Source organism: Chrysochloris asiatica, unplaced genomic scaffold (genome assembly GCF_000296735.1).
Source record: "Chrysochloris asiatica unplaced genomic scaffold, ChrAsi1.0 scaffold00020, whole genome shotgun sequence".
NCBI classification, from domain to species: Eukaryota; Metazoa; Chordata; class Mammalia; order Afrosoricida; family Chrysochloridae; genus Chrysochloris; species Chrysochloris asiatica.
The window spans coordinates 8,645,985-8,669,141 of NW_006408538.1; the positions used below are offsets into that span (position 1 = coordinate 8,645,985).

The following is a 23,157-nucleotide window of genomic DNA, read 5'->3' on the forward strand; positions in this document are numbered from 1 at the left end:
CACAACTCAAAGGCATCAATTCTTCTACGATCTTCCTTATTCACTGTCCAGCTTTCGCATCCATATGAGGCTATTGAAAACACCATGGCCTGGGTCAGGCACACCTTAGTCCTCAAGCTGACGTCTCTGCTCTTCATTTTGAACATTAGTAAGTACTTAATACTTACATACACATACAGAAATGTGAACATATTCCATATATAGTTTATATGTATATACCATGTATACTGTATATCCATAGATATTAAAAGTACATACTACATATCATTATTTGATCTTAACAGAATTACTGATTTACTTTAGCTTGATGAGAGCAATTATGTTACCCATTCTCTCTCTCTCATGTTATCATATACTCACATACTCCATCATATGCACACACACACACAAACACACAAACTATGTAACAAAATGTTACTTCACTGTGTGGACTTACATTTATTCTATTCACCAATCTCGAAAGGAGCCCTGAAGAGGCACTGTAGGATAAGCACTGGAATGGTAGTGACAAGGTTGGCATTAAAATCCACCAGCGGCTCTTGGAAATTCTATACAAGTTAGAATTGACCCAAGAGCACACAGCAATCCCAAACAGGCTTTCCTGGTTTATTACTGAACACATTACTTTTCAGGAAAATTTATATTTTCATCTCTGTGTCATGGATCTTTTCTCTTCCCCATTTCCCCAAATTCTTCTAAATTATTTATTATTTCATTCAGATTTTCTGTGAAATTCATCCTGGTGTGGTTCTATAGGGTAATCATAGAACAGCTAACTGCTAAGTCAGTAGTTCAGACCCACCAGAAACTCATGGGAAAATCTATACAGGGTTACTCTGAGTCAGACTGACTCCAGGACAATTAATAACAACAACTATATTCAGGTAAAAGTAAATCTCTTTAGATCTTTGGCATACTTTGCCAAAATATTAATATATTAATTTTTTATTTCTCTTTAGTATCTCTGTCACCCTGACATCCTAGGAACACGACACTATTAGAAGTGTTAAGTTTTCCAATATGACTTGTATGAATCTCTGGATTGCTGGTGTTCTACGCTACAAATAAGTCAAAAAGTATTGCTACTGGGATTCCAGTTCATATATATACAAGGTTATTCCAAACAAAATGTGTTTAAATATGTCCCTAAAATCTACATCAGCAAGTGGCTGCAGACAAGTTCGCTCCATAATACAGTGTCTTAGTCTCATTGTTCTTGCTGTTGCTATGTGCTGTCATGTCAGTTCCAACTCCTAGCGACCCTGTACAGGGTTTCCAAGGAGTGGCTTATGCGTTTGAACCATCCACCTCATGCTTAGCAGTTCCGTGCTTATCCTACAGCACTCTACCAGGATTCCTTCGTCTTGTTCTTGCCATAGAGTTAGTTTTGACTCATCGTCTCCCTATATAGGGTTCCCAAGGAGCTGCTGGTGGAGTTGAATTGCCAATCTGTAGTCCAGCGTCACACTGGATTCTTTATCACACCAGGATTCTAATCTCATTAAGGTACCATTTAAATAAAAAGTCCAATCAAAGTTATGGCTTCTGAGAAATTATAATGGATGCATTAAGTTCAAAGCTGAGAGGTCAGCACAGAGGTTATGATGGATGGCTATTTTGTTTTGTTTTATTGTTAATTGAGGGATAGTTTACATGGGAAAATATCAGCTTTACATTCATCCTATTATATTCCATTTCATTGCAATGATTACAATGATTACAATCCCCTCCATGCATCATCAATAAACAAAGGGTACCCCTGAAAGCCTGCCCCCTGGCTGTCAGCACACAGCCCCTCCTCTCCCTCTCTGGGTCTAGAGTCCCCAGCTGCTCCATCTCTCCATGTCATCATCTCTGCCTCCCTCTCTGGCATCATTGCTTCTCTGGGCAAGGGCCTACACTCTGCTCTTCTCCTTGATGGTCCCAGGGTCTTCCGCTCCTGGACTATAAAATCAACCACTCCTCTCCTTTTGCTACAAAACATAGACCTTTACATTTGCAATACCTACAGTCAGTCCTGATAGCAATTATTCATTCTTTCTTTCTCTCCCCCTCAAGTGCCTATTTTACTATGGTTGTTGTTGTTGTTGTTGTTAAGTGCCATCGAGTCGGGTCCGACCCATAGCGACCCTGTACAGGGTTTCCTAGGGTGTAAATCTTTACGGGAGTAGAAAGCCTCATCTTTCTCCCGCGGAGCGGCTGGTAGTTTCGAACCGCTGACCTTAAGGTTCGCAGCCCGATTCGTAACCACTACGCTACCAGGGAAATCAGGATTCAAAAGACACCCAAGCATCTTAACATTATTTCACCGCTTTTACCCATTTAAACCATCGCTCAATTCCTGTATCCCAGAACCCTGTTGTTCCAAGGTTGAGCAAATTTTCATAATTGCTTACCTCTGTCCCACTTAGCCCATTCAAACCAGCTTAATATTTCTGCCATCAGTCTTGTTCTTCCATTCCCTTCCCCTTTCTTGAGTATAGGGATGACTGATGTCACATTCTTTTCATATAATACAGTTTCTCATATTATTTGCTCAGCATACAACCCAGACATATACCTTCTTGATATTAAACCACTCCGTTTTCCCTTGTTTTGTTTGAATGTGTGGGTCTATTTACAGGTTTTTACTTGACTATAATTAGGTGTTCTGAAATTCTCATTATTCACTATATTACCCCAAATTTCTTATGATCCATACAGTCAATTACTTTTACATGTTCAATAATACCTGAGAACAAACATTTTGCCAGAATCCTTTGTTTCAGTTATCTGACATTAGCCATTTTATCCCTCATTCCATATTCTTTTCTAAACCCAACTTGGATGTTTAGAAGTTCCTTGTTGATATATGGATGTAACTGGTTTTGAATTATCTTGAGGAATAGCTTTCTTGCCTGTGATATTGATTTCCATGTTCTATTGCATCATCTGTTTGTAATAGGCACAAACAAATAAGGTTTTTTGCCAGGCTTTTGGCTAGGTGGCTATCTTCCAAATACATTGGCTCAGACAATGTTGAAACATTTCAGCTGGTAGTCTATAAATTCCTGGAGGCTTGTTTTTCATCAATGCTTTCAGAGCAGCTTGGACTTCCTACTTCAATACAATCTGTTCTTGAGTACATGCGATCTGCTAAAATGTTGAACAGCATGCCTTTACTGGGTGTATTCCTTCTATCATCTTTTGATGTTTCCTGTGCCATTCAATACTTTTCCCATAGAATCCTTCAATATTACAACACGAAGCTTGGCTTTTTTCTTCATTTCTTTAAACTTAAGAAATGCTGAGCATGTTCTTCTCTTTTGGTTTTCTAGCACCAGGTCTTTGCATACTTTATCATAATACTTTATTTTTTCAAGCCATTCTTTGATATCTTCTACTCAACTCTATTACTTCACCTTTTGTCCCATTTTATTTTTTTAGCTACTCTATATTCAAGAGCAAGTTTGAAATTCTGTTCTGAAATTTTAGCTTTTTCTTTCTTCTCTGTATTTTTAATGACTTTTTGTTCTCTTTAGGTGTGATGTCCTTGATGTTATCCCCCAACCTATTTGGCCTTCATTCATTAGTATGAAATCTATCCCTAAGAGATTCTATAAATCTAGATGGGATATGTGGAATGTTGTGGTTTGGCTTCTGTGGACTTGTTTTAATTTTCTTTAGTTTCAACTTGAACTTGCGTGTGAGCAATTGAACATTTATCCTGTAGTCTGACTGTGGCCTTGTGGTAACTGATGATATTAAGTTTCTCTATCTCATCTTCCCAAAGAAAGAGTTGATTTGATTCCTGTGTATTTATCTGGTTTTGTCCACATATATAGTCACCATTTTGATTATCAGATATAGAAATTTGCAATGAATAAATTGTTGGTATTTCAAAGTTCTATCATGTGATTGCTGGTGTTGGTTCTGTCACCAGGACCATATTTTAGAACTACTTATATTTCTTTTGGACTTCTGGTATGGAGCTGTAGGATTAGCATTGGACCAGGAACCACAAGGCCAGTGCTTCAAACCCACTAGCTATTCCTGGGAAACCTTATATAGGTTTATATATAAATGACTCGGAATTGACTCCATGGCACCTAACCACAATAATAACATCTTTCTTTTTATTCCCAACTTCACATAGCAATCAACAGTAATCTTAAATGCATCTTGATTGCTTGTTTGCTCAACATCAGACTATTGAAGGTGATAAAAATATTCCATTTCTGTATCTTTGGCTTTACTGTTTACAGGGACAGACAGCCTCATCTTTCTCACGTAGAGTGGCTAGTGGACTCTTGTAGTTGTAAGTCCAGTGCTTACCCTAAAGAGCCACAGCACTTCCAGTCTTCCTAACTGGCATATTGATATGATGCTGTCACCAACAGCATTTTTCTTCAGGATGATTCTTTAAATGTTATTTTTGACAATTAATGAGATACCATTCCTATTCATATGTTGTTCCTATTAAAACTAATTTTTAATTGTTGTTGTTGTTAAGTGCTATTGAGTTGATTCCGAACCATAGCAACCCTGTATAGGGTTTCCAAGGAGCACTTGGTGAACTTGAACCACTGACCTTGTAGTTCAAATAGGTTTGCAGTCTGGCGCATTAACCCACAGTGCCACACCATAGACCATATTAATTAATGTCCAATTTCAAATCGCCAATACCAGTTCATTTCAGCTCAATAATGTCTAGGATATCAATATTTATGCATTTAACTTCCTTTTTCACAACTTCCAATTAGCCCAGATCCATTCTTTATACATAATAACTTCCAATTAATAGTGGATACTTGCAACTTTTTCTTTTCATTTTGATTTATGCCACTCGAGCAAATGGTCTCAGTAACTTTACTCCATCCATGTCATTATAGCCAACTTAACTTGGAGGAAGATACTCTTTTCCAATCACATTGTGACTGCCTTCAAACCTGCAGTGCTCATCTTCCGCCACAACATCAGACTCTGTCCAACTGATATATATTTATGAAATTTTCACTGGTCAGTTTCTTTGCAAATAGACCACCAGCAGGCCCTCCTTTCCAGTCAGTCTTAATCTGGAAACTCTGCTGAAACTTTTCGACAACAGGCCATCCAGCTGGTAGTTAGAATACAGGTACCATAGTTTCAAATGCTAGAGCAACTGCAAGCTATGACAATATGACAAACTAACAGATGAGTGCTGATCACCTCATATTAAATAATAACAAGAACAAGTTAATATTTAAATCACACCTACTATCTGTGAGGAATTATTGTAAGCACCCACCATGCAGGTGTTTATCAGCCAGGGAGCTGTACAGTCTTCCCTTTTCTTGTTCCGAGACGAAGGATACTGAGAATGCAGAAAGTGTAGAAGCCTAGTCACTGAGAAATTCTGTGCAGAAAAATGGCCCCTGAATTTGAATATTAGCAAAATATAAACTTTGTTGTTTTAAGCTACTGAGAGTCGGTAGCTGTTTGCTACCACAACAGAGCCTAACTTAAGCTGATTAATACAGTGTAGCTGATTGAAAAACCTTCCTTATTTTTTCAATTATTGATACTCTTCTTTACGCGGTCTGATACAGAATCTGCAATTCACTTAGAATTAACTCATGTTTGTGTTGAAGAGAAATGACTTGCACATTATATCTAGTTGAAAGGATAAGTTAGGCTCCTCAGACTTTTATGAGAGAATATCAATTTGCCATTAATAATACAAAATCACAGTAAGTGTGTTTGTGTGTTTACATACATATGTATATGCACAGATGTGCATTTGGTGCTCAATGTATGACAAACTTTCAGTGACATCTGCAGGGCATAATTCCCTTTTACACAATGCACAACTTTATCAGACAATTCAACATAATTGACTGTGACCAAGGGCTTAACAGAAAGATTTCTGGAGATATCTAATACTGCAAACATTAATGTACTTGTTCTCCTAAGAATGGCAAACTGTTACTTTGTATTCAGGTAGATCAGCAGGAAGCACATTTCCAGACTGTGTTATCACAAGTGCATCCCCAAATGTCTGAACTAAATTGAGATTTAATGTTGCAAGTACAAAAGTTTTATCGTGGGTCAATATGTCTATTTGAACATTTTCAATATGTCTATTTGAATACTCAGGCCCCTTGGTTAGAAGAGTAGCCCTGCTAGTGCCGTGGTTAACAATTGGCTGCTAACTCAAAGGTCAGTCATTCAAACCCACCAGCAGCTCCACAGAGAAAGAGCTGGAAATGTGCTGCCGTATTAATAAAGCCTTGACAATCACATGGGGTAGTTCTTGCCTGTCATGAGGTTGGTATAAGTCTAAATCGAATCTGCAGCACCGAACAATAAGCTAGCTCATCATCCATCATCCTAGTAAATGTTACTCAAATAATGACTCTACCAAATAACTTCTTATATGAGGAGTCCTGGTGTGGCGCAGTAGGTTAATGCGTCAGACTGTAAAGTCATTTAAACTGCAAGGTCGGTGGTTCAAGCTCACCAGCTGCTCCTTATAAACCCTATACAGGGTCGCTATGAGTTGGAATCAACTTGATGGCACTTAACAACAACAACAACATACAAGGCTAGGTAAAAAATGATCAGTTATATTAAAATGACCGTCCACAGCTGATGACAACATCAAATAATTCTGTCATATACATGAATGACAGTGGATTATGTGGCACATCATTTGCAAATCAGTCATGACTCTACCTGTGAAAGAATCAATGACAGAAATCCATGGGTTTTTGAAAAGTTTGTGTGAAGGAAGTGGTGCATTCATGGCTTGCAGCTCAGCCTAAAACAGTTTTTAATAAGGGACTATGAAAACTTGTTGACAGATGGATACAGTGTATTGAAAAGCAAAGAGATTATGTTGCAAGACGGTGTATTTGTCTTTTTTAAAATTTTGCTAAAATAAATTCTGCAGCCCAAGTTCAGATGATTTTTAACTCATCCTCATATGTATTTAAATCTTGGACATTTGTTTGCATCACAAGGAACTTTCATGCAAATGACAATTAGTCTCTAATCACTGGTAACAAGAGAGGAAGGGAAGTCAGGAGTACTAGGAAGATAAGGGATGTGTCTACAACCTGTCAGTTTATACCCCGTGGTGGTCTGCATATTCCTGTCATCCTGGAAACTATGCCATCAGGATTTTGAATGCCAGCAGGAGAACCCTCGTGGATTGGTCTCACCTGAACTTCCAGATTAAGACAGACACGGAAGGAGAAGCAGACAACTTCCAAATGCGTGTCCACTGAAAACCTTGTGAATAGCAGTAAAACACTGTCAGATTGCACCAGAATATTGAACACAGAAACATGATGAGTCACATCAGACTATGTCAGATAAAGTGCCAGAAGATGAACCCCTCAGGTTGGAAGGCACTCAAAATACAACAGGGAAAGAGCTGCCTCCCAAAGTACAGTTGACTGTGAAGACACACACAGAATAAAGCTTTCAAGACCTTCATTTGCTGATGGAGTACAACTCAAAATGAGGACAAACAGTTGCAAACATCCATTAATTCTTTGAACGTGGGATGTATAAAGTAAAATCTAGGAATATTAGAAGTGGTCAAAAATAAAATGGAACATATCAATATCCTAGGCATTAATGAAGTGAGCTGAAATGGACTGGTATTGATCATGCTGAATCTAAAAATTACATAGCTTATTATGCTGGGAATGACAAATTGAAGAGGAATGCCACTGCATTCATCTTCAAAAAGAACATCTCAAGATCTATTTTCAAGTATAATTGCTATCTGTGATAACATAATATCCATTTGCCTATAAGGGAGAACCGTTAATTCAACTAGTATTCAAATGCATGCAGAAACTACTAAAGCCAGTGACTAGAAAATTGAGGAATTCGACAAGCTTGTTCAAGGAGCTCTGGTAGCGTAGTGGTTATGTGTCGAGATAATAACCTCAAGGTTAGCAGTTTGAAACTACCAGTCGTTACATGGGAGAAAGATGAGGCTTTCTGCTCCTGGTGTGGCGCAGTAGGTTAATGCATCAGAAACCCTATACAAGGTAACTATGAGTCAAAACTGACTCCACAGCACATAACCACCACCACCACTAGCTTCTTCAGTATGAAATTGATCAAACATACCATTGAAAAGTACTGATAATTACTGGTGACTGGAATGCAAAAGTTGGAAACATAGAGGAAGGATTAGTAGTTCTAAAATATGGCCATGGTGATGGAAAAGATGCTGGAGATTGTATCACAGAATTTCGGAAGACCAATGACTTCATTCTAAATATCTTTTTTAAGCAACATAAACATGATGATACACACGGACTTTAACAGACTGAATACACAGAGATCAAACGGACTAAACGTATGGAAAGAAACAGTAGTAAAGCTCCATATCCCAGGGAAAAAGCAAGGCCACAGGCCGACTTCAAATATACCATCAATTGCTTTTATTCTAGTTCAGGCTGATGATGAGAAAAATTTTAAGTTCAAGAGAGTCAAAATATAACAAAATATGAACATATCACACCTGAATATAGAGATCAAATCAAGAGCAGATGTAATACATTAGACAATAATGATAAAAAAATCAGAATTATGGGATGACATCAAGGATATAATACATGATGAAAGCAAAAGGTCAGTAAGATTACAAGGAAGACAAAATATCAAAAGAAAAGACCAAGTTGGATGGATGTCAGAAGAGACTCTGAAACTTCTCCAGCTTGCAGGTGCTATAGCAAATGGAAGAAATGAGGAGGTAAAAGAGCTTAACAGAAAATTCCCTATGGCTGCCTGAGAAAAAAAGGCAAATATTATAATTAAATGTACAAAGATCTAGAGTTAGAAAACCAAAAGGGAAGAAAACATTCAGAATGTGTCAATCTGAAAGAACCGAGGAAAATATTCAAGCCTCATCTTGCAATATTGAAGGATCCTTTGAGCATAATATTGAAGGATGCAGAAAGCATCACAAGAAAGTGGAAGGAATATAAAGTCACTGTACCAAAAGGAAAATGTTAATGTTCCATCATTTGAAGAAGTAGCATATTATCAAGACCCAACAGTACTAAATGAAGAAGTCCAATGTGCACCTAGGGCACTGGCGAAGAAGCAGGCTATGTATGGGGATTGATGGAATGCAAATTGAAATCTTTCAACAAACCAATGCAGCACTAGAGGCACTCACTCATTTATACCAAGAAATCTGGAATACAGCTAACTGGTCAACTGATTAGAGGAATCCCATATTTGTGCCCATTTAAAAAGAGGTGACTCAATGGAAAGCAGAAATCATCAGACAATATCATTAATATCACATTAAAGTAAAAATTTTCTAAAGGTAATTGAAAATTGGCTGCAATGATATATTGACAGGGAACTGCCAGACTTTCTAGTAGGATTCAGAATAGGATGTGGAATGAGGAATGTCAGATGAATCTTGTCTGAAATCAGAGAATACTGTAAAAATGTTTCCCTGTGCCTGATTGACTACGCAAATGCTTTCAACTGTGTGGAACATGACGAACTATGGACAACATTGCAAAGATTTGGGAACGCTTAATTGTGCTCATGAGGAAACTATACATAAAACAAGAGGCAGTCATTTGAACAGAATAAGGGGATACTGAGTGGTTTAACATAAGGAAAATTGTGCACCAGCATTGTATTCTTTAACCATAATTATTCAATCTGTATGCTGAGCAAATAATTCAGAAAGCTGGATTATATGAAGAACATGGCATCAGGATTGGAGGAAGACTCATTAACAACTTGTGATATGCAAATGATACAACCTTGCTTCTGAAAAGCAAAGAGGACCTAAAATACAATGAAGACCAAAGAATACATCCTTCAGAATGGGCTGCATCTCAATATAAAGGAAACAAAAATCCTCACCACTGGACCATGATAAATGCAGAAAAGGATGAAGTTTGCAAACACTCATTTTGCACAGATCAACCATCAACCTTCATGGAAGCAGCAGTTAAGAAGTCAAACCATGTGCTGTATTAGGCAAATCTGCAGCACAAGACCTCTTTAAAGTTTTCCAGAACAAAGATGTCAATTTGAGGACCTTGATGTGTCTCAACCAAGCTAATGTATTTTCAATAGCCTCATATGCATGTTGGACATATTCTGAGGCTGTAAATCTTCATGTGAACAAAAAGCCTCATCTTTCTCCTATGGAGTGGCAGGTGGTTTTGAACTTCCAACCCTGTGATTAGAAGTTCAGTGCTTATCCTGCAGTGCCACCAAGACTCTTTAACTGCTAATGTTGTTGTGTGTGCTGTCAAGTCAGTTCAGAATCATAATGACACTGAATAGGATTTCAGAGGAGTGGATGTTGGATTTGAACCACTGATCTTGATGTTAGCAGTTCAGTGCATATTCTGTAATACCATAGCAAGACTCATTTAATCCAAAACATAAGTATTATAAAGAAACAGGCCTCAGATATTAATGTATATACTAAAACTCTCATAATTTGTGATCCAGAGATTTTCTTACAGCTTCATGTATGCTTCTTATTCTAAGATGAAAGAGTATGGTCTGGTCAGGCATTAGATATATCACATCATAAAACATGATTATCACCAATTAAGACTGTGTTGCAGTCAGTGGTTTCCCAGGTATTTCAATTAAAGCCTGCCCTTAGGTCTTGATAACTTGCCAATCCCACCTTCCACCATCCCTGTCACTAAATCCCCTGGGAGGTGATAGGGCTTAGCGTCAGTAGCAATTTAGTAAAGATTACAAGACCTTGATTCTATCCCACACTCTAATGACAGCTGCCTTTCTGAAGGAGAGCAAGGCAGTTTAAGTCCCTGAACAGCTTCACTGTTTGTAAGAAGAGATTGAGATAACTATCTACAATTGGAACCAATTAATTTTAAGGTTCCCTCAAGAAAAAGGAGTCATGGCATCATCAACAGGCTCAAGGAATTCCAATTCATTGTACTATCAAATGGTTACCCAGATACTCCACCAAGAGACTTGCTTACTTTATGTTACTAAGTTCAATAAAAAACACCCACACATTTTCTTGTTTGTAAAATACACATATTCTGATTACCTCCCACTGACTTCCATGTAGCATTTTAAAACAAAACTATATATTAGAATTTATTGGACAAGTGTTTTCAATTCTTTTCTTTCCCCCTTATTCTCCTATCTTCTCCACTTCCTTTTCATTTCTTGATCTTCTTTCACTTCTCCTAATAACTCTTCTTTTCTTCTAAGTGTCTCAGTTAATTTTCCAAGTTGTTTTTAGTTTTCCCAATATTCTTGATGCCTACAAGTGATTACAGTAGATTCAAAAAGCTCATTAACTAACTCCTTTAATGCTTTCACGTGGAGAGCACATTAACCTACTAAGTTATTCCATATGTACTTGATTGTCTAAATTCTGCAGACCCCAGTGGCTCTTTTGGTCAATAGCTGTATTGTTGCTGTTTCTCATCATGCCTAATTGAATGTACAATGCCCTTTGATTTCTACTAAAGCTGAGTTGCACTTGCCTGGCAAATTTTCAGTCTTGGTGATCTTTCCCCTCTGACAGATTAGTTGTATTTATTTATCCAATTTTTTAAATTGTGGCTTTGGCATACCTGCCTCAGGGTAAAGGAGCACAATTAAGCACATTAAAGGAAAGACAGAAAACATGGCAATTACATAATTAATCAGTTTTAAGCAGTATAAAAAAAAATTTCTGGCCTAAAAACATGACATTTGGGAAAACAGTAATTTTAAGAGGCTGGAATGGCTTTTAGTCATTTACACTTTTCTCTTTTGAACTTTCTTCTTATATATACAGGTTAGAATTAAGAGAAAAACAAGCTATGGTAAGCCTTCTTTCACCAAATACCAAGCTTCCCCCCACTGGATAGCAGGCATAGAGACATTAGGAGACCACTGATGGAGAGAGTGTATGGGAATTCTTTTGAATAACTCAGGTATATTTTAATCTTCCTAGAGTTATATCTTTTCTTCTATTTTTAATTTACAGTCCTGGTGTGACACTGTAGGATAAGCATCGAACTGCTATCCACAAAGTAAGTCAGTAGACACTCCTCAGAGGTTCCATACAGTGTCGCTATGAATCTAAACCAACTCAATGACAATTAACAGCATTTCTAATTAAGGTATCAGTAAAGTCAAAGTAGGTATGTAAACTGAACTGCTACAATATGTTTAATTACATAGTCTAATTTTGTGATGCTATCATTTGAACCACATGGTCGATGGTTTGAGCCTATCTGTCTCAATTAGGCTTTCTTCTCCCCAAAGATTTACAGCATAGGACTCCAAACCACAAGTTAGGCAGTTCAAACCCAAAAGTTGCTCCTTGGAAACCCTATACAGGGTTGCTATGACTTTAAACGAACTCTACAGCGCTTAACAACATCAAACCCATACAAGGTTGTTAAGAGTACGAACTGAGTGGATAGAACTTAACATCAACATTCCCTTTCTTCATTAGGAGCCCTGGTTGTCCTTCAGGACATGCACTGGATCGCTAACCCCAAAGTAAGCAATTCAAATCCACCTGCTGCTCTACAGAAGACAGATGAGACTTTCTGCTCCCCTAAAGATTTGCAGCTTCAGAAATCTTATTACAGGGTCTCTAGGAGTTGACTTGATGACAGTTAGTGGGTTTGGGGCTTTCACGCAAATTTAGAGAGGATAGAACTTAGAAAGCCAAACTGGCATCATTTCCAACAAAGGATATAAAAATTGAAGTGACTCAGATTCCACAAGTCCTAGAGCAATTTCTAACAATAGCTAACAATTTCTCTTATCACTATTTCAAATCATTGGTGTTAGCCTAGGTATCTAAGCAGTATTTGAAAGTGACTAAAGATTAAAGTGAGTCAGTTCTGGCTCATAGCGACTCTATAAAGAGTTTCTGAGAAGCTACTGGTGAGTTTGAATGACAGACTTTGTGATTAGCAGTCTAGTGCTTCTCCTACAGGGCCACACCAGAACTCCTCTATGTCATTAGTGATGGTGGTGGTGGTGTGCCAAGGAGTCAGTGCTGACTCATAGCAAGCCTGTATAGAATTGTTGAGGCTATATATCTTTATGGGAGCACAAAGCCTCCTCTTTCTCCTGCAGAGGGACTAGTAGATTCAAACTGCTGACCCTGTGGTTAGCAGCCCAGTTCATGAGCCACTACGCCACCAGGACTCTTTCTTTGTGTCACTGTTCTTGCTAAGTGCTGTCAAGTCAGTTCTGACTCATAGCAACCCTGGGTTTCTGAGGAAAGCTGGGGGGTTTGAACTGCCGACCCTGTGGTTCACAGTCCAGTACTGATCCTAAAGCATCACAATCACTGGGTAAGGACCTCATGCTTGGTAAAGAAGAGGGTCTGTGAGAAAAGAGGAAGACCATCAGTGAGATGGATGGACACAGTGACTACAACAATGGGCTGAAACTAACAATTGTGAGGGTGACACAGGGTGGAGCCCTGATTTCTTCTATAGTACAAAGGCTAGTTATGACTTGAAACTGTCTCTATGGCATCTAACAACTGAACAACAACAGTGATCAAAGAAACTTCGGATACATCTCTCAAAAGTCAGTCTTAATAGAAAACTTCTCCAGCTTACCTATTCTGAGGTTCATCAGCAAGCAGTTTTCACTTTGCATCCATCTGCCTCTCTTTGTATTTGTTATTGTTGTTAAGCGCTGTAGAGTTAGTTCCAGCTCATAGTGACGCTGTATCGGGTTTCTAAGGCGCGGTTGGTGGGTTTGATTGGCAGACCTTGTGGCTATCCTACAGCACCACACCAGAACTCTATATATGCTCATTAATCATCCTGGCACAGAACAGCCCTTCTTTTACACACCTAATTCCAGTTTCTTTAACTTGCATCCAGCTTCATTCCATCAGGTACAATCTTAAATTCTCTTATATCCATTCACTCTGGCTTTCCCATGTTCTTTTTTGAAAACTGTTCTTAATGACTCCATAATTAAAAAAGACACATTTACTTTGTATTTTAGCCTAAAAGTGAGAAGCTTCCAGCAACTCTGTCTCCCCTCAATCCCTTCTTTATTTTTTTCAACCCTCAACTGCTTGAAAATTTAGGCTATGCCACCATCTTTTCCCCATATGCATACTCACTTCTCAATTTACCATTGCCTGTGTTTGCTTTCAAGGAGCTCTGGTAGTGTAGTGGTTACTAAGTGGGCTGCAAACCACAGAGTCAGCAGTTCAAAACTACCAGCTGCTCTGTGGGACAAAGATGAGGCTTTCTGCTCCCATAAAGATTTACAGCCTCGGAAACCCTGTACAGGGTCGCTATGAGTCAGAACCGACTCCACGGCACACAGCCACCAGCCACCGTGTTTGCCTTCACCAGATTACGGACAATGCTGTGGAAAAGATATAAAGATACCTTTTCAATTACAAACTCCAATATGCACTTTTAAGTCAGCCTACCTGAAATTTCTGAATCATTTAAAGTGATTACTTAGTGCTCCAAAGATCATTCAAAAGTATTCAAGATCCTTGCAGTTTAGAACAAATACGTATAAAAAGCAGATAATTTCAATATATTGTTAGTACTGCTAGGATGGAGGTATTCATAAATGGATATGGTTAGAAGCTGCTAGTGGTCATCCAGAGCCTATTCTTTTCTCTTACATAGAAACCAAACTCAGATGTGAATGCATAAATTTATATGTCCAGATTAAAATGCAAACAAGCAAACCAATAAACAACTACAGCATACTTTGCAATTAGGTGTGACCAAGGGACAACATTCTGGTCATAAAATGTAAAACGTTTTTGGAAGGGACTTTCAGGAACATGCCTTTAAAAGATGTAAAATGTATTTGCTTTTGCTCCTCCTAAATTCTTCCAGTCTGGAATATAAAAACCATGGCTAGAATTGGAATCATCATATTGTGGGCTTGGGAAGGGAAACCATAAATCAACAATAATGAGAAGAAAAAAATGCTTTGTATTTTAGCCTAAAAATACATGTTAAGGTTTGCTATGAGTCAGAACTGACTCGGTGGAACTTAACAACAACAACTTTGTAAAGTTGCTTTAAAAGCCCTGGATTGTCCATATACCGGCTGTTTTATGGAGATTGTGAATTTCCAGTTGTTTTCATGTCTCTCTGTTTGATAGACACTCATTTCAATTCATTGTGGGTTTTTTGTTGTTGTTGTTGTTGTTGTTGTTGTTGTTTTTGGCAGTAATCTTTAAAGAAGCATTGTGCCAGGTTTTCCCACCATGGCATTTCTGGTTGAGTTCAAACCGCCAACCTATAGTCTAGAAGTCTAAGCATATGTGCCCTCCCCATCTCAAGTTTAGCAATTATCAATTTCTTTCAATTGCTGAACTAAAAATTAAATCTTGTCTGTATATTACAACTGATTCTGGATAAATATTTATTAGTTTTTCAGTTTCTCTTTTATTCTCCACACACAACAAAAATACTAAGCACATGTTTTCAAGTCACATCAAACTCTTTGCCATTTTCACCATTCTGTCTTTCCCTATTTCTGTCGTTGTCTTTCAGTGATTCCAACTACCTAGAATCCTTTTTCCTCTTTGTACCCCCCACATTTACATTCTGCTCATTAACTGAGGCCTCAATTAGGGTGGAGTTACAGAGCTTTAACTGCTATTCATAAGGTTTTCCAGTGACTAGATATTAGAGTAGTCCATCTCTCCTTCTTCCTAGTCTGTCTTAATCTAGTAGTTTAACTGAAACCAGTCCACCATGGATCATCCTGCTGGTATTTAAAATACCTATGGTATAGCTTCTAGCATCTTAGAACATGCAAGCTACCATATTACCACAAAGTGATAGCTGAGTGGTGAACATTATTAAAGAGCATGTAAAATTTTCGGGTATATTTTATGTATCTTAATTTTATGAATATTTGAACATCTTTAGGGAAGGCACCATGAAGTCTTTGATTCTATATGCCTGACTCAGAGAGGGTGTTCAAACTACAGTTGTGGAGTTGAACTAACAGCACACTGGTTTCCTTACATGTAAAACCTGTACTTTGAAGTTTGAAGGTGTTTGATATAAAGGAATAAGAATTATTGAAAAATTAAAAACTCTAATTAGATGGTCAATTGTGACATGTTATCTACAGTGTCTATTCCCTGGAGAATAACATGCTTGGTAAAATAGAGAATTAATGAAAAAGAGAAGGATCCCCACTGAGATGGATAAACACAGTGACAACCAATAATGGGCTCAAAGATAACAATTGTAGGGCCGGCTCTCTCTGGAGCAGACAGGGTTTCATTCTGTTGTACATAGGTTGGCTCTGAGTCAAAATTGACTCGATGGCACCTAACAATAACAACAATTGTGAGAATGGATCTCAAATTCCTTTTATGTCACTAAATAAAGCATCTTCTTCATACTAAAGTATACACCTAAAATCCAGAGAGCACTCTTTCCATTCACTTCAGAATTACATCTATTCATGCCTTTGTTGTTGTTGTTATGTGTCTTCGAGTTGGTTCTGACTCACAGTGACCCTGTATAGACAGGTTTTCTGAGGAGCCAGCGGGCTCATGGGTTTGAACAGCTGACATTTCAGATAGCAATCCAGCTCCACAGCATGACTCCATATCTACCTCTGTTTTAACACAATTCATTTGCTAAAATCAGTGTTAGGTGAACACGGTCCTGGAATATAAACTTTACCTAGTGAATTTTGCATAGCCTGTACTGGTGAATATCAAATATCTGTATTTCTGAATAAGTTTTCCTGCTTTAGAATCCTCTTTGCTAATTTTAAACAGACCTCAAAGAAAATGATGTCTTAGATGACACTTTCTCACTTTGAAGGAACAAAAAAAAAAAGCAGGAATGAAGGGAATCCTGGTGTGGTACTGTAAGGTAAGCACTGAACTGCTAACCACAAGGCTGGTGGTAGAAACCCACCAGCTGCTCCTTGGAAACATGGTAAGGTTTGCTATGAGTCAGAACTGATTCGGTGGAACTTAACAACAACAATAACAAGGGACAATGAGAGAGCAATGCCAGTATGTCATGTTGTTGTTGTTAATGCTGTCCAGTCAGTTCTGACTCATACCAATCCTGTATAAGGTTTCCCAGGGACAGTTGTTGTTGGTGGTGTTAAGTGCCATCAAGTTGGTATCGGCTTATAGTGACCTTATGCACAGCAGAACGAAACACTGACGGATCCTGGGCCAACCTCACTACTGTTGCCATGCTTGAGTCCGTTGGTCTGAATTGCCTACTCTGCGGCTGGAAGAGCAGTGCTTATCCCACAGGACCACACCAGGAGTATGGCACACGTAAATAGAATGTTTTTCCAAAGCTTTCCAGGATGTACCTGCAAACAGATGGCAGAGAAGCATGCAAAAGGAAGCATTTTTCTTTCTCCTTTAAAAAAAAATATTTTGAAGTGCAGAATTCATGGCAAACTGATGACAAATAGGTTTGGATTTTGCAATGCTATTCCTCATTTTACACAGATGACTCAGCTTTTGAATTGTAAATCATGTATTCTAAAAGACTCTTGCCTAATCTATCTCTAAAATATGTAAAGTTTCTGAATTTGAATTATCCTACTAAAATAGAAGGAATACAAACTCAATTTATACATATGGAGGAAATTGTATTTTGAAGGAACAGTGAATAGTAAGTAGTATATTTTAATAACTTTATAGAGGCTAAACTATTGAAAACATTTATGGAAAGCTTAGCTTTAGATATCAAGAGACAATAGAGTAATATTGGAAAATAAGGTCAAAGAGAAAGGTGCTCTGGTAGCGTAGTGGTTACAAATCGGGCTGCAAACCTTAAGGTCAGCGGTTCGAAACTACCAGCCGCTCCGCGGGAGAAAGATGAGGCTTTCTACTCCCGTAAAGATTTACAACCTCGGAAACCCTGTACAGGGTCGCTATGGGTCGGACCCGACTCGATGGCACTTAACTACTACTACTACTACTAATGAAGAAGGAGTCCTGGTGTGGAATTGTAGGATCAGCACTTGACTGCTAACCTGAAGTTCAGCTGTTCAAATCCAACAGCCATTCCTGGGAAACCCTATACAGGGCCGCATGAGTTAGAACCAACTCAACAGCACATAACAACATGAAGAAGGACAGCAGCATCAAACTGAAAAAAAGTAAACAGCTGACAGACTTGGGAGGCCAAGTAAATGTAAATCAAGTTGTTATTGTTGTTAAGCGCTGTCAGATTCAACTCATAAGATCCTATATAGGGTTTCCAAGGAACAACTGGTGAGCTTGAACAGCCAACCTTGCGGTTTATTCTGACTCTGCAGTCCAGTGCATTCACCCATAGTACCATATTTAAAGCATGGTACTAGGAGCTCTGGTAGCATAGTGATTACAAATCGGGCTGTGAACCACAAGGTCAGCAGTTTGAAACTACTAGCTGTTCCGCGGGAGAAAGATGAGGCGTTCTGCTCCCGTAAAGATTTATAGCCTCGGAAACCCTATGCAGGGTCGCTATGAGTCGGAAACGACTCCACGGCACTTAACAACAACAACAACAACAATATTAAATGAGAATATAAAGACTGAATGTATAGTAGTGTATAATTAATCAAAAATAAATTCATATATGTACACACAGAGAAGGGTCAGGAAATGTTTTGTTCTATTATACATAAAGTTGCTAAGAGTCATAGCCGACTCACTGCTACCTAACATCATCAACAAGAGCATATGCACATATATTTATTTATACACATGCTTTATATAGGAAATTACTTTGAAACAGAAAATTACGATATAGATGAGTATTTTTACTGTAAACTTTTTTAACAGTTTCATGTATTTTTAAAGTAATTTAATGGAGTCAATCAAGCAATATTTATGCATTTCTGCTATGAAAAGGGTTGTATAAGTAGCATTTTCATCTAAATTATCAAGCAAAATCCTGTAAAAAGCAAAGCCTTATTTTGAACTGTTTAAATTGCACCTATTCTTTGTGTCTAAACTTCATGTGTTGACAGAAAATTTGCTTGTTATGGCTTAAGACACATCTTCTTCGCTGTTATATTTTGCCTTTGGCGTCTTATGCTTGTGGTTTTTATTCTTAACTTTTTATAGTGAATTGAGTGAAGGTTTACAGACAAGATCATCAGTCTTACATTCAATTAATGATACACTTTGTTTCGTCTCAATGACTGCAATCCTCTCCTTGTAACAACAGCTACCCAGCCTGATCCCTGTGGTTTCTACTTACATTCTACCCACCTTGCCATCCCTTCTCAACTTTGACCCCACCCCACACCCTAGATAAAGAGAGAGACAGACATTGAGGGGTCTCCCCAGGCTTCCTCCTGCCTGCCTCATTGCTTCCTGTTCTTGGTGGTATGTAGACTTGAGTCTCAGCTGAAGCTGTCCTCTAGCAGCCAAGCAGCAGTAATAAGGGACAAGAGAAAAAGAACACACTGAAGAGTGCACAGGGGGCTGAGGAGAAGAGATTGGATCCCAGCTATTGCTGAACTGCTGAGTCCTCAGTGTCAAACTCTGCAGGAAAAGGCATTTAAAGGATGGAAATTTTCCTCCCTAATGTCTATACTTTCCTTCCTTGAGTAAGTTTACACATAAATTTCCAGATACTATCTGCTCATGGGTAATATTTCATATTATATATTGAGTGAAAATTTATAGACAAGAACATCAGTTTTAACATTCAACAAATCCAACACTTTGTTTCAACTGAATAATTGCAATCTCTTCCTTAAAACAATAGCTATCCTGCTTCCTTCTCGTGGTTCCTTTTTCCATTCCACCCACCTTCTCATCCTTTCTCAACTTTGCCTTTAGGTAAACGGTGCCCTTTTGATTTTGAATGATTGGCCTTACTAATGTTGTAGCTGCACCCCCACCCACCCACCCCCATATACACATCTACTGCTTGGCTGAAAACTGGGCCAGGACGGTGAGTTCATTACCAAACTTGAAGAGTGGTCAAGGACCAGAGTCGTGGATTCCTCAAGTATTTTTCTGACTAGTAAGCCAAGACTTTTTTTTTTTTTAAATACTTTTGAGTTTTGTTACACATTTTCTCCCACTCTATCTGGGACCTTCAAATGTGAACCCTTTCAGAGCAATTGGTAGTAGTATGTAGGCACCATCTAGTCCTTCTGGTCTCACAGTCATAGAGAGTGACGTTCACATGTTTCACTAGTCTGTAAGGACCTAATTGATTTTACCTGATTTTTAAATTACCTAGAGACTGCTTGACTAAACTCTAGTCAGGCTCAGAAAAGCATTTTAAATAGGCAAGGCCTCAGTTTTTAGTTCCCTCCAGAGATGAGGTCAATCTCCATTCTGTACATTAGCCTGAACACGTCCTCCTGTTCCAGGAATGTGCTAAATCAGCTCATGTTGCCTTAGAATATCCTTTCACCTCTAGCAACAGCAAGAACTAGGTAAGAAATAGACAGGACCCAAGGCCAAATGCCAGATGTTTTCCTTTACCCTAGCCTAAGAACAAAGACCACCAGTACTGACCAATTAAACTGTAACATCTCATACTTTGCCAATTGTTAGCCAATCAGAAACTGTATCTATGGTACTGCACAATTATGCCCCTAAAACCTTATAAAAACTGGCTTGCACTGTAAAGCAGGGTCACCTTTGTCTCCTGCTTTTAAGAGTGAAGGTGGACCCCAGCGCACTGGCAAATAAACCTCTTGCTGTTGCATCGAACTCGAGTCCTGATGATCTTTTTGGGGTCTCCTACTGGATAGGGCCATCTGGGGCCCAACAAGGCCACTGGACTAATTGCTTCCAATCATCTTCAACTCTCATCACTCTTCTCTCTCCCACACTAGGACAGACCAATTGATCCCAGACACTACCCACCAAAATAGGCCGTAGAATATTGTCTTGGCGGACTATGTTGTGCCAATTGACTTAAAGTCCCCGGAGATTATGGTACTGAACCCACAAGCCCAGTAACTTATTGCCTTAAGATATATGATAATATATAACACATTTCAATCCTTTTTCCCACTGTATTCTCCATTACATTCATAGTTAGATTTGCAGTAAAGGTAAATATCATGTACAAATATTATTTTTCAAACCCTTATGTATTTGAGGGTATACTCCTACTCTTCCTTCCAGTCCCACTCAGCCTGTTTTGTTTGTTTGTTTGTTTGTTTTGTCCATGTGTAAACCCGCAGAACACTGTTATTTCAATGTATGTAACAACTACCTCTCTATCCCCTTGGAAGTCTGATATGGTGCTGTATGATAAACACTCGACCGCAAGATCAGTTTGAATGGCAAAATTGGCAGATAAAACTCACCATCACTCCTCAAAAGCCCTGTACAGGGTCACTATGAGTTGGAAAATAAAAAATAAAATGTAACAACAACATTCCCTTTAGTCCTTGAATACCTCCCTGTGTCTTCACCTGTCTTCATCATTCTCCTGCCAACCTCCCTCTTCTTGTAGATTGCACTCCCCATCAACCAAGTTGGAGTCCTGGTATGGTGTTGACAGATAAGGCAACACATGGTTGGTTTGAACTACAAGGTCGGCAGTTCAAACTCCTTGGAAACCCTATACAGGGCCACTATGAGTCGTAACTGGCTTGACAGCACTGACAACAATAGCAACAACAAATCATCTGAGTTAACATATGACTATCCTCTAGCCAGTGAATCACTCTCCCTCTCCTCCCACCTCTGCTAACCAACGACAAATGTTTCTTTTAGCATGAAAACCTTTTCCGTGTTTCAGCAATATTGGTCTCGAACAATAATTATTCTTTTGTGATTGACTAATTGTACTCAACATAATGTCTTCCAGGTTCATTCATGTTATGAGGTATTTCATAGATTCATTGTGATTCTTTACCATTACATTTGTATTCCATTGTAAAGACCCATCTTTAAAAGGTGATATTATTGTTAACTGCCAATGAGTAAGTCCCCAAAACTCATACTGACTCCATCTAATACCAAGTAAAATGACTCCATTGGGTTTTGCTATTCTTAGAGCAGTAATTCATTTGGCTTTTTCATTGCAATTTCATTGTGGGATTAAACTGCCACCAGTGGTTCATAACTGATCACAAACCAATTGTGCAGGCCATGCTCCTTTTAAACCATAATCCAGGAAAACACCAAGAAATAAACTCCAAACACATCACTGTCACATCCATTCTGATGCATCGCAATCATATACAACAGACTAGAATTGTTCCTTAGGGTTTCCATGAATTTGTACAGAAGAAGACTGCCTCATCTTTCTCTTGCAGAATGGCTGGTGGGTTTGAATGGCAAATCTTTCAGTTAGCAGCTCAGTGATAAACCCATGTATATTGCATATGTTGTATTTGTTTTGTCAAAATTTTAATAATAAAGAATCTAGTTTTTGGTTGTTTTGTTTACAATTTCTCTCTTACAAAGTAACACGTTCCATGTAATTTATGAAGTATTCACTTCTGACTTGTGCTCTTCAGTTTAATCATAGATTCAAGGTTGCCTGCCCAAACAGAGGATGCATGACTGTTAGAGGCAAACCCCAGCTTTGACATTTACTAGTAAGACCTTATACTGTGTCGCTAACTTGACAGTGCTTACCAAAAACAACAGTATGCCCTTGGTGAAGCCATTTAACCTTTCTTACTTTCACTTTTTCATACAAGAAAAAGAAAACACAACAGACCAAGAAACAGTCTATCTGCCATGCTATTGTGAAGATTAAATGATACAAATACAGACAAGAGGGTTACTTCCCCCTTCTCTACCCTAGCCCATGATTGAGTTTTTGAAAAGATTCCTACAATCACACTCTCCTTAACAATGTTACTTCATTGAGGAGAAGACCAATGTCAGGATATAGAAGTCCTAAAGGGTTACAGATTTATGCTAGTATTATTTTAGAAATATTTCCCTCAGAGATATAAGTTCATAGAATGTTCATGATGTTTTAGCTTAACATAACTTGATAACCTTGTCTGATGTCCTTCTCAAGGTCACTGATAACTGAATCAAACACAGATGTCAAACAGTATTTTGTTACCATACACATACTGGAGCAAAGACCTGTTCTTATTAAAATATTAATAGAAAAGATAGACATTATTTCTGTCATAGTAATTTCATAAACCTGAAACTCAGAATTAACCATGGGTTTTGGAAAGCTTCTCTACAGTTTTGTGTCCACGTCA

General features: G+C 38.3%; 1 protein-coding gene across 1 annotated transcript in view; it reads right to left on the bottom strand.

Annotated features, from left to right (window-relative positions):
• Positions 1–23,157, bottom strand: part of CTNNA3 (catenin (cadherin-associated protein), alpha 3) — a 2,468,838-nt gene that overhangs the window by 60,916 nt on the left and 2,384,765 nt on the right. The gene's annotated exons all lie outside the window — the stretch shown is intronic.